The following is a 12,198-nucleotide window of genomic DNA, read 5'->3' as shown; positions in this document are numbered from 1 at the left end:
ACATATATCCTATTGATTCTGTTTCTATGGAGATCCCTGATTGGCACAGGAAGCCTCTGCTGTCTCCATATTTAGGTTTTTCCTCTTAGGCTCGTTAGATTTCATTAAAAAGGCTCTTATAAGTCTCTACCAGTGGGATAAGAAAGCTGCAGGATTTTTCTTTCTTTTTTCTTGGTGAGGAAGATTTGCTCTGAGCTAAAATCTATGCCAATCTTCCTCTATTTTTTATGTGGGTCACTGACACAGTGTGGCTTGACAAGTGGTGTAGGTCCATGCCCAGGATCCAAACCTGCAAACCTGGGCCGCCGAAGTGGGGTGCACCAAACTTAACCACTATGCCACAGGGCTGGCCCCAGGATATTTCTTAATCTCCTGATTTCATTGTGGTGCTCCAAACTTAAACTGTGCCTGATAACTCCCAAATCAGAAATCCTCTGATTTACTCTCTCTGGAGAATAAAAACACTTGTCCTGAAAAATTGTGACCTTCCTATGGAGGAAGAGAGGACATTACCACCTGAATCTCTGAGTCCATTCATTTCCAATGTTACACTTAGAAGTTTTTGAATATATATTCCAAATATCTTTGAAAAATAATTTCCCTGTAAATTAATTTAAAAGTTTGATGAATTTTGGCATAATTTCTGTTATTTGGGTGTTCTAAGAAAATATCGCACTTTTCTCTCATTTTCAACACTCACCATTATAAAAACAGAACCCATCAACTGCCCCCAAAACCTCTTCCCTTCCTCTTCTTCATTACTTTCCATAAAGTCCTAGGATTGTCTCAGTCATTTTGTCCCAGGCTCAAGAGCACATGGACTCCTCTTTCTTCCTGTTGGTCAATTGGTCAACAAATTCCTTCCTTTCCGTGTTTTTGAAAAATCTTGCTCTTTCTTTTCATTCTCTTTGCTACAATTATATTTTAGACCTTTAATTTTCTCCTTTTTGGATTTTTGCATACCCTCCTGACTCCATGACTTAAGTTTCTGCCCCTTTAATTTATCCTGCATTTTATAGATGAGCTCAGCTTCATCTTCATAATGATTCATTCAGCTTCATAATGATTTCACTATGTTGCTTTCCTTTGCAAACACTTTCATATTAACTTCTGGTTTAAGATGATAGATTGAGCACATATTTACTTCAATTTCTTTCCCAAACCTCTTGAAAATGACACTAAAAGTTTAAAAATAAATAAATTTAAAAGAAAGGCGTACACCGACGAGGACAAATATCACCAACATTTTGAAAACTTCCAAGCAGATGGGTGAGTGATAACTGACTTAGTAGACTTGTGGAAATTGAATCCCAAGCAGCAGTGAGGGAAGTCTAGAAGTGACCTGATTTCTACCATAAAATCTCCGAAATGCTTAGGAATTGGAATCACGGGAAAATTGGGCATTGACAGTGCAGCTGAAAACGAGCAAATCGCTTGAAAGTCTGTGTAAGAAGCCATCAGACCCTCAGGTCCCCTCTGCTACTGCACACAGCAGGCAAGAGCCCCTTCTTCATCCCAGCAGGATGTCTTGCCAGGACACTGAAGGAAGTGATGATTTTTTTCCTCTCTTTTTTACACAGCAGCTTCAAAACATAGGATGACTTCCCACCTTGGAACATGGCTTATGATAATAAATGTATTATCTTTTGTCAGAGCTTGGCAAGGGTTTTAGGAATATTGGGAAGAATACTTTGAGAGAAACACTCACCAGGGCAGAGCTGGGCTTAGAGCAAGTACAGTCTGGAAGAGAAGTTCCATGGACAAGCCATATACAAACAGTGATACAAGCTTAGCCTTCGTGCAGACAAGAGCTGATTCCAAGGCTCACAGTCAGACAAGCAGAGTGAGTGGAATAACTGACCAAGGACCCACATGGAGTCAGTTCTTAAGAGCCAGAACTCCAGTCTGTCATGAGTCACACTTACACCTTTAAGTACTTTAGCACTTGGAGTTGGTTGTAACAAAACCCTGTTGGAGCCATACTTAGGTGTCTAACAGAATTTCTACAAGGCCCTTCTTTTGCTTCCATTGCAATCTTACTCTTTGGCTCTTGCATCTGGATTTGGCTTTGCTCCAGTGAATGTGCCATTCTGGTCTGATATGCTTCTCCTTCAGCATCTGTCTTCTCAGCTTAACCAACTGCCCATTCCAAAATAGCCCTGACTTGCCTCCTTTCTTTTTGCCCCTCCTCATTTATTTCTGATGCATGGGCCATGACAAAAGTCCACTGAGGTGAAGAGGAGTCTAGGGGGCACTCACTTTTTTCAGCAAAGTGAATCGTGCTTAAGGAGAACTGAGAAGGCGTCAACTAACCAAATATGGTAGGAAGGAAATGACACAGATTTTTAAATCTTGCTAACAGTGTAAGCATGCAGGCAAAGTTTCACAACTAAATTTGTAGTGGGCTCTAATTAGGTAGTTCTACATTTATCATCTGGGGACAGGATTGGAGAAAGCAGACAGAATGATCCGGAAAATCCCATGTGTATACAGACACATGAAAAAGGTCACCAAGATATTAATGACAGTTATCTCAGGGATGGGATCTCAGGTGATTTTTTACTTTCTTCCTTCTACTCTTATGTATTGTTTAAATTTTCTAAATAGGCAAATATTATATATAATTAGGAAAATAAGCTACTTCTACTGAGAGAGAAAAAAAAGAGTTTCATAATAGAAAAAAGGGAAAAAGTGATCCAGGACTTGGGATAGGCACAATGAGTATTCAAGGCACTAAGGATGCCAAAAAATGGAAATGGGGGTAAATGTAGGATTGAATTACACTGGACAGGCAATCAAATATCAGCAAAGAGACCTGATGGACTGAAAATTTGAGCGACTGACTGTCCCAGTGAAGGCAACCTCTAGGCTATACAGCGCGTTTATGTAAACTAAGAAAAAGACACAGCCTTCAGCCACCACTCAACCCCTTGGCTTGACATCTTTGTGCAGTGCATGACCTTCACAACTGTACCAGATGGTCCTGGACCCAGTGAGGAAGACAAGAAGTCTGGCAGGAGGATAATAGAGACTATGGAGAATTAGCTCAATATGATGAAAGTAGTTCAAAGAATTAAAATGAAGTTCTGAGAAGCCAGTGTTTAAAATGGCTTAGTCCTATGGATGTGAGAAATCCCAAAGATGTTCCAGTTATCTTTTGTTGCATAACAAAGCATCCTGAGAGTTAGTGGCACAAAACAACAAACATTTTATTATGCTCATGATTTGGTGGGTCAGGAATGTGAGTAGGGCATGGTGGGAATGGCTTGTCTCTGTTCCACTAAATCTGGGGCCTCAGCTGGAGTGGCATGAATGGTTGGAGATGGCTGGGAAATCTCTACTGGGTGTCATATGTCTGGAGCCTCCTTTCTTGTTGGGGCATCTAATGGGAATAGAGAGTCCAAGATGGCTCCTTCGCTCAGATCTAGCACCTGAGTTGGGATGGCTGGAACAGTTGAGGGCTGGCCAGCATCACTCTCTCTCTCTCTCTACACAGGTAGTCTCATGATAGCACTTACATGGTCGCTGGTTTCCTTCAGAGAGAGTTCTAAGAGAGCGCATGCCCACCAGTATAAGCAGAAGCCGTAAGACTTTTTATGACCAAGTCTTGAAAGTCACAGGGTGTCATTTCTGCCATATTCTATTGGTCCAGCAAGTCACTAACACCATCCCAGATTCAAGGGGAGGTTAGAAACAGATTCCATCTCTTGATGAGGAAAATGGTATGAGTTTATACGGAGGGAAAGAATTGATGGTGGCCATCTCAGAGACAAGCTACTAAACTCGTACTAAAGGGAATCATCCCGAAGGGTGGGAGTGGTTCTAGGGATTGATCTAGCAAGAATGGTTTAAACACTAAAAAAAATGGCAAGTATTTAAAATGGCAGGAATTTGAAATGTAGGAAAGCAGAGAGGTTGATAAACCAATGGGTTTGTGTTTTGTTTTTGTTTTTGTTTTTGTTTTTGCTGAGGAAGATTTGCCCTAAGCTAACATCTGTTGCCAATCTTCCTCTATTTTGTATGTGGGTTGCCACCACAGCATGGCTGATGAGTGGTATTTGTCCATGCCCAGGATCCAAACCTGTGAACCTGGGCCTCTGAAGCCAAGCACGTTGAACTTAATCATTACACCACAGGGCCGGCCCCTAAACCCATGGTTTGAATGTAGCTTTCAGGTCTTCTTGCTCCTCTAGCCCTCTTTCACTTTCTGCTTCATTCAAGCTGAACCACTTCCAGTTTCCTAGGGTAGATTACGTTCCTAATTTTTTAGCCAAGAGTATTGTTAGATTGGGTCTGTCAAGAAGGAGACTCCAAGAAGGGGTTAGATACATGAGAGGTTTATTAGGAGAAATGCCTATGAAGTATAAAAGGGAGGAAGAAAGAGAAGGAAAGGAGAGCTTTCAGATCATGTGGCCAATCTGATACTTGTTAAGAAGAGGGACAAGGAAGGAGGACTGGAGAGGAAGAATCTCAGGTGAAAGATACTTCTAAGAAAGTTTCAGCTGGGCAAATGGGAAGTCCTTGAGCCACAGTTACCCACTAAAGAAGCCCATCACCTTGCAGGAATGAACCTGCATTTGTTTCCTTGCCATGCTCAGTCATAGGCACAGAGTATCCCACGGGAAGGATGGCCTTGGCAAAAACTCAGGAGTGGGTCCAGAATGGCAGCATCTGGAGCCGTCAGTCAGTTATGCTCCCTGCAGCCAGAGATCTGAGCAGCACATTATGATAGCCACCTCAAATATAGAATCTTATCAGATAAGAAATTTCCTCATGAAGAAGGATTAGATGGCCTCTCTGCATACAACATTATGTACCTGCGATCTTGTGATTTATAAGAAATATGTATTTGGTCTTTGTCCGTGGCTCCTGGCTCAAAGCTCCTAAAATCCTTGGAATTTCCTGTGATAAAGGTGTCTTTTGTTGTGTTAATGAAGTGACTTTTGAAAGCCTTGAGGTGACCTAAGGCTGGGGGCTGGTTGCCAGTGGAACCAAACATGTGATTAGAGGGTTAGAACTTTGAGTCCCGCCCCCAACCTCTGGGGAGAGGAGAGGTGCTGGAGATCCAGTCAATCAATGGCCAATGATTTACTCAATCATGTCTGCATAATGAGGCCTCCATGAAAACCCAAAAAGGACAGAATTTGGAGAGCTTCTGAGTTGATGAACACGTGGAGATACAGGGAGAATGGCATGCCTGGAGAGGGCATGGAAGCTCCACACGACTTCCCACATACCTTGCCCTGTGCATCTCTTCCATCTGGCTGTTCTTGAGTTATATCCTTTTTTAATAAACTGATAATATAGGAAGTAAAATGTTTCTCTGTGTTCTGTGAGCTGCTCTAGCAAATTAATCAAACCGAAGAAGGGGGTCATGGGAACCTCTGATCTATAACTCATTGGTTATAAGCACAGGTGACAACCAGGACTTGAGACTGGCATCTGAAATTGAGGGGTGTTGTGTAGTCTTGTAGGATTGAGCCCCCAGTGGAATCTGATGCTATCTCCAGGTAGATAGTGTCAGAACTGAATTGAATTGAATTCTTGGACACCCTGCTAGTGTCTGAGAATTGCTTAGTGGTGTATGAGGAAGCCCCTCCCCTCACATTGGAATTGGGTCAAGGAACCCAAATTAGTACCATAGTACTCTGTATAAATTAGAATTGCTTTTAGCTGCAAGTAACAGAAGACCTCATTAAAAGTGGCTCAAATGAATGGGCGTTCCTTTTTTCTACATAAGAAGTCTGCAACGCAACAATGACAAAGTTGCTGTCTGTGATTCTCTTGGTTTTTCACTTATACCTGTCTCCTCACAGTTGCAAGATGCCTGTGACATCTCCCGATACCACATCTTTATTCAAAGCAAGTAGAAGGGAAAAGCAGCAGGTGGTTCAGCCAAATCAGTTTCCTTTTATCAGGAGGGAGAAGACTTTACAGAAATTCCACTCTCCTCAGAGTTCTACTTAGATCTCATTGGCCAAATCTGAATTATCTGGCCATACTAGCTGAAAGAGACGATGGGAAAGCTGGGATAAAACTGTCATATGAGTATAGAAAAATCTTGGTCCATTGCCCTGCCTGGGGACATTACTACCCTGAATAAAACTGGAATCCTATCAGCAAGGAAGAAGAGGGAAGAGACATGGGGTAGGCAACTAAGAACTTACCTTATCCTCTGCAGCGGAGCCGCTAGTCTCCCTCCTAACCTGTCCAATGGCAGAGGAAGAAGTTCTAAGGTCTGTGTTGTTTCCCAGAGCCATTCTGTCAATAAACAGTTAATGAGTAGGACTATTTTCCTGCATTGTGCTAGGTGCTGGATTCCGGGAGAAACAATTGCCAATTCTTAGCAAAATTAGTGAAGAAATACCAGATATCATGCACATATACAGTGCCTAGCAGAGTACAAATAATTGCTTTATGATGAGTGAACGAAGCAGCTCATGCTATAATTATATAAAGCAATGAAGAAGCATTATAATAAGCACTCTGTATTCTCCCCTTTTCTTTAAAAAAAAAAAGTAGTTTTACATTCTCCATCACAGTCAATCATTTGCCAGAATTTAGAGCAGTAGTATCCAGCAGAACTTTCTGCAAAGATAAAAATGTTCTATATTTGCACCGTCCAATATAACAGCCACTAACCACAGGTGCCTAATGAGCACATGAAATGTGGCAAGTGCAACTGAGAAGCTGAATTTTAAAATTTTACTTAATTTTTAATTAATTAAAATACAAATTTAAAGCCACATGTGGCTAGTGGCTACTGGCTACTGAATCAGTGCAGTTTCAAAGGGTTTGAGTATTATTAATTCTTAGTAAAGATGGGACTCTAATGTTAATCCATTTCCTCCACTTCAGTTGTTATCAGGCAAATTGAGATGGCCTTAAATCTTTGTCCTCTAATATTCTCAACATACACACATTATTGCTATTCAAATGAAGTTATTTTATCAAATTCTTTCAAGCTCAGAATTAGTTATTTACAGGCAACGAAAGTAGGTGACAAAGATCTGATACGAAACGTGGATCTGATTTACGCATTTTTTACTTATTTGAATTTAACAATAGTTTTTATGTGATTATATCAGATTCCAAATACAGGCTGTTAGTGCCTGTGTGGGAAAGATTATTTTCCATTTGCAGTAAACATCCACACTGATTCTCCATCAACAGTGATAAGCTCCCCCTGAATGAGGCTCGCTCTTCACCTTACACATTTGGCACTTAACCTCTTGCTACCCTGTAAAATGTCCTGAATCGCTGTTCTGCATTGCCATCTAAATCTTGTTGGTTTCCTCACTTTAAATATGTAGATATCTCATCTCCCTAATTTTAGATCATAAGCTTCCTGAGGGCAAGATACAATTCAGATTTTGGTAGAAAGAACACTGGACTTGGAGTCAGGTTATGGAAATTTGGACAATCTTTTTTGAGCCTCCGATTTCTCATTGGTAAAATAGGAATAACAATACTGACTTCAGCAAGTTCTTGTGAGCATCAAATCATGCGTGGGAAGTTCTTGGTGAATGCTAAAGTACTAAGTCACTGCTAGATGCTCTCTTTCTTTGCGTCCTTCACTGCAAGACTATGGTAAGAGCTAACTGAATATTCATTGAATGAGTGAATAAATGGATGCAGAAGACTGAAAATTATAGTTTTCAATGATTTTTTAAACCAGCAACTGATCTGAAGTGGCTGGGACAACTTATGTGCATGGTCCTGTGGTTTCTTTACCAAGTTCCGGGCCTCTGTCCCTGACTGGCTGGTCACACACCTGGGTGACCCTCTAAAGAGTATCTCTGTTAGAATGCCTTTGCCCACAAGCAGCAGCAGACCTGCCTTCCTTAAAGTGGTTTAAGCAATAACAGGCGTATTATCTCATGTAACTAGAACTCCAGAGAGAGGGCAGTCCCAGGTTTGCTTAATGCAGTGGCACTAGGATGGCATCAAGGACCCAGGTGCCTTCCTGCTTTCCAGTTCAGCAGCCCAACACTCCTGGTATGTTGCCAGTGTCTCCTCTCGTGGCCCCCAGGGGTTGCAGCAGTTCCAGGCATCACCTGCGGGTATGAAGATGCCCAGTGAAGGAGAGAAGTGTGTCCTCCTGTGCATCTTTTTATTTTTAATTAATGAGGAAAAGCTTTCCCAGACTTGCCCCAGCAGATTTACCCTTAGGTAAAGACTGGGTCAAGGTGCCAATGCCTAAACCAGTCACTGGATTGCCTTTGACCGGTCTGTTTCACTCCCCCATAGCTGGGGAGGAGCTACCTTCCCTGAGCACGGGGATGCAAAGTAAACACTAGAAGGGGCGGGGGTGAGACTGGCTATTGGGTAGGCAGTGTGCAGTGTCCGTCACTAGAGCAAGACTCGTTATTCTTTTCTGGCTGTGCTGAACTTGGGCCTTATACTGCTGGGTCTCCAGAGGGGCTTCAGACATGGAAAGTATCTCTTTATCCAGGCCTACAGGTGTAACATGCAGAGGAGAAGAATTGGTGCTTCTCACCTCTTACCTTTCATCGTGCTTGCTGGGAGGAAGGAGTCTTTGGCTTTAAGTATCCACTCCAACTTTTTTGGGTCTAGGCTAAACAGAGATGAAATAGAGGAAATCAGGAACTACTTGAGAACAAAGGCACTTAATCTCACCACCACCACCTTCACTGCCATCATCATTGTCGTTATCATCAGGGGGCCTTTATGAGATGCCCACTTGTAGTGACACTGTATTCCATGCTGGGCAGAATCATCTAGACCAACATGACCTCAAGTCTTATGGGCTCTGGGCCTCAACCTTTGTTCTGAAGGGACACACTTGACAGAGGACGTTTGCATGTGGGACCCACTCCCATGGGCATCCACGATGCTTTATGGGTCTTGGCATACCCATAAGGCAGGCTGTGAGTTATGCTCAATCCCACCCCACGAGTTGTGATCTTTTCCTTTCAGATGATGCCACACCCATGGCTTATGACACCAGAGCTGAAAGCTACTGCTTTGAGATTTACAATCCAAAGAATTAACGATACAGATAAAAATGCTGGCAACATGCAGAGAACAAGAATTTTTTTTTAAAATGACTAGACCAATTAAACAGTTCTATTATTTATTGGTCATAAGCAAGTGCCCACAGGGAAGAAAGAATGGGTAAACATGGAGTACCTCTTGGAATAAGAAAAATATCACCTCTCCTCAAATAATTCCAGAAATGCCTGTTTGTTAATAAGTACTCCATGTTCTTAGCATGTACACCTATTCTGATTGATCATCTTTGGCATCAGTGACTAAGTCACTCCAAAATATGTTAGGTGATGTGTTTATATTGAAACAAACAAACCAACCTCATTTCCCAACCACCAATGTACCTTACTCTCCTTCTCTCCTTACTTCTTATTTAATTACCAGTTGGCCTAAGGAAGGGGGGATTTACCCAACTGAAGAAAATATTTGTCATGTATGCACAATTAAAATTTCAGATTTACTGATTTTTGAATTTTTTGCAGAAGTATAGAATAACAATTAGAGGTTTGGTGCAATTCCCTTTGCACTGCATGCAATTAATAAACCTTTAATAATGTATATAATAAAATTAAAGCCAATTTCTCATTGAGAGTCACTCTGTTTTGGTACAATAACTATCTTTGATGTAATAATGTATTACATGATTTTTTCTAACGTGTCTTCACTCCAGCTACATACACTGTACCACAAATAGAATGGGGAAATAGATTTCCTGAAAAAATGAAATTAAAACATGAAAATCTATGCAATGTGGACCATTCTTTTCTCTAATGAGCAAAGGAGAGATTTATCTCTTATTTTTAAAGATTTTTCTTATAAGGGTTTAAAATATCTTGAAACCAAATTACACCTTTATATAAAGCTATTCACTTTGACACAGTCTCTTTGTGTCCGAGGCCTTAAATACATACAAACTTCGGATGTGGATTTTCACCTGGTCCTTGTTAGGTAATTGTAGTTCCTGCCTTGATGCTAGAGTCCCTCCACCACATGCCTTGCCTCATTTTGAACATCTCTACAGACACATGGAGTAAAAACTTCATAAATAAAATTATTTTTATTCAGCTTGATTTTTTCCGTGCTGTGGGTCAAAGACGAGGCTGTTACCATGTAGGGACAGAAACCCTTCATTTGTGTTTATGGTAGAAGAGTGGAGAGTGGGAATTTTTTTTTCTTTTCTCCTCTTGGGACAAGCAGAGCATTTCTCCTCACGGCTGCCCTCGCTGTACCATAACTTCTCTGCTACATCCTACTCCTCAGTGCACAGAGAGAGCCGTTGGCCCTAAGGGTGATGGTGCCACTTTTTGAGTAATGTCTCTGAGCTCTGAAAGATTTACCTACCCTGTAATAGCAATACCACTAACGCCTAGACAGCACTGTGCGTTTTACAATGAGGGGACCCAACATGCACCTCAGTTACGTAAAGATTATTTTAAGCTAAAAGCATCTAAACAAACAGCAGCTGCAGAAAGAAACCTTATCTAGACTTCTTTTGGTGACTTAAGCCAGACCTCCTGAAAAATACAGCTGTCAAGTCCCCTCTCCAGGAGATTTACAGCCAGAAAGGAGACTAACTATTATCACTGGGATGAGTAATTGCTTAACCTGCTTTATCTGAAACTGTCATACCTTCCATTTGCTCTCCTCCTCCCTTTCTCCTATATAGTTGGCATATAAACCCCTATCTCTCCCTGCTCTGGGAGCCATTTCATCTAAAGGCTCCTGTGAATGTAAATAAACTTGGTCTTTTCCTACTAATAATCTGAACTCGAGTTGGAAGAGGAAGTTTTTCCTTCCAACAACATCATCTCACTTAAGCCTTACAACAACCCTACCGTATTCCCATTTTCTAGGGGAGAAAACTGAGCCTTGGAGAGGTTAAGAAACTTCCCAAGGCCACACAGTAGTTTAATGGCAGAGATGGAGTTTGAATGTTTATTACCTGAAAAAGGAAAAACACAGCCAATTTTCCTGGAGTGCTAAGTACCTAACGCCAGCGTCATGGAACAGCTGGGTGATTGGTTCTCTTTCTCCCATCTCCTTGGATCTCTGGAGCTGTGAAGGCAGAGCTGCAGCACTCACTTGGAGGCAGCAGCCTGCTCCAAGACAACTCAATGAAAGGAGGTTCCAGAGGGAGCTCATGTAAAGTATAAGAGCTGACTGAACACTGTGTTGTGTTAGTACCTGTGGTCAGACCACAAGGTGAGAAGGAAGAGGGAAGAAAAATGCCACACATAAGCATGGTCATGTACCACTTTAGAGGCCCAGAGGTCTCCCTGAGAGATTGTCCTTGTACCAGCAGTTCTCAACCTTATTCTGGTCATGACACCCAACACAGATGGTGATCTCAGGCACAAAACACTTGGAGTTGCCATAGAGTGATTTCCTATTCTCCATGGCCCATCCGTAGCCATGTCCCTCCTCTGTCTCTTCCCCCAGGAAAGCTCATTGGAATGGACCTGAATGAGAGACATTTTTTAAAGGATAACTCTCAATCTACTCACATTTATTTAGTAGTAATGATGGTTGCTACGAATAAAAATTCTACAACTTTATTTTATAGTAATGTGTGTGTGACACATATTTCACAACTGATCCTGACACACCAGTATGTCTCAGCTACCAAGATTATAGAAAACCAATAGTTTGGTCCACCAGGAAAGTGCCTCTCTGTACTGGAATTGACCCAGTACTCCAAAAGAGAATGAATGGCCACAAAGTGTGGCAGTTATGCCACCTTTCTTCTCTCTATCTGTGTTTCCCAGGACTGACCTCTCTGGGCATCTTCTCCTAGCTCTTGTTCCTTTCCACCTTAACATGCAAAGACAAACACCAGCATGGAGATGCACCACTGTGCATAGAGCTATTACCTGCTTTGCTAGTCTTGAATAGGAGGGAAAAATTACAGTCAACAAAATAAAGTTATCAAGCTACTGATGTATGCCTGTCAAACAAAGATCAGATTTCAATAATAAAGAAGGAAACTTGGGAAGTCTGAAATTGAGCAATGGCTTTCATGGCCCTTGGGGCTGCCTCTGCAGAGGCAGTTAATCATCTGCCTGAACAATCAAATCGATATCTATGACCTTTTCCTTTGGTTGTCTTTTTTCTGCCCTCCCCCTTCTCTTCCTACGGTCAAAAGGATGATAATAGGATCATTTCCTTTAGAAAATAAACACTACTACA

The sequence above is a fragment of the Equus caballus genome, chromosome 17, assembly GCF_041296265.1.
Source record: "Equus caballus isolate H_3958 breed thoroughbred chromosome 17, TB-T2T, whole genome shotgun sequence".
In the NCBI taxonomy this organism is placed as follows: domain Eukaryota; kingdom Metazoa; phylum Chordata; class Mammalia; order Perissodactyla; family Equidae; genus Equus; species Equus caballus.
This window is presented reverse-complemented; position numbering follows the sequence as displayed.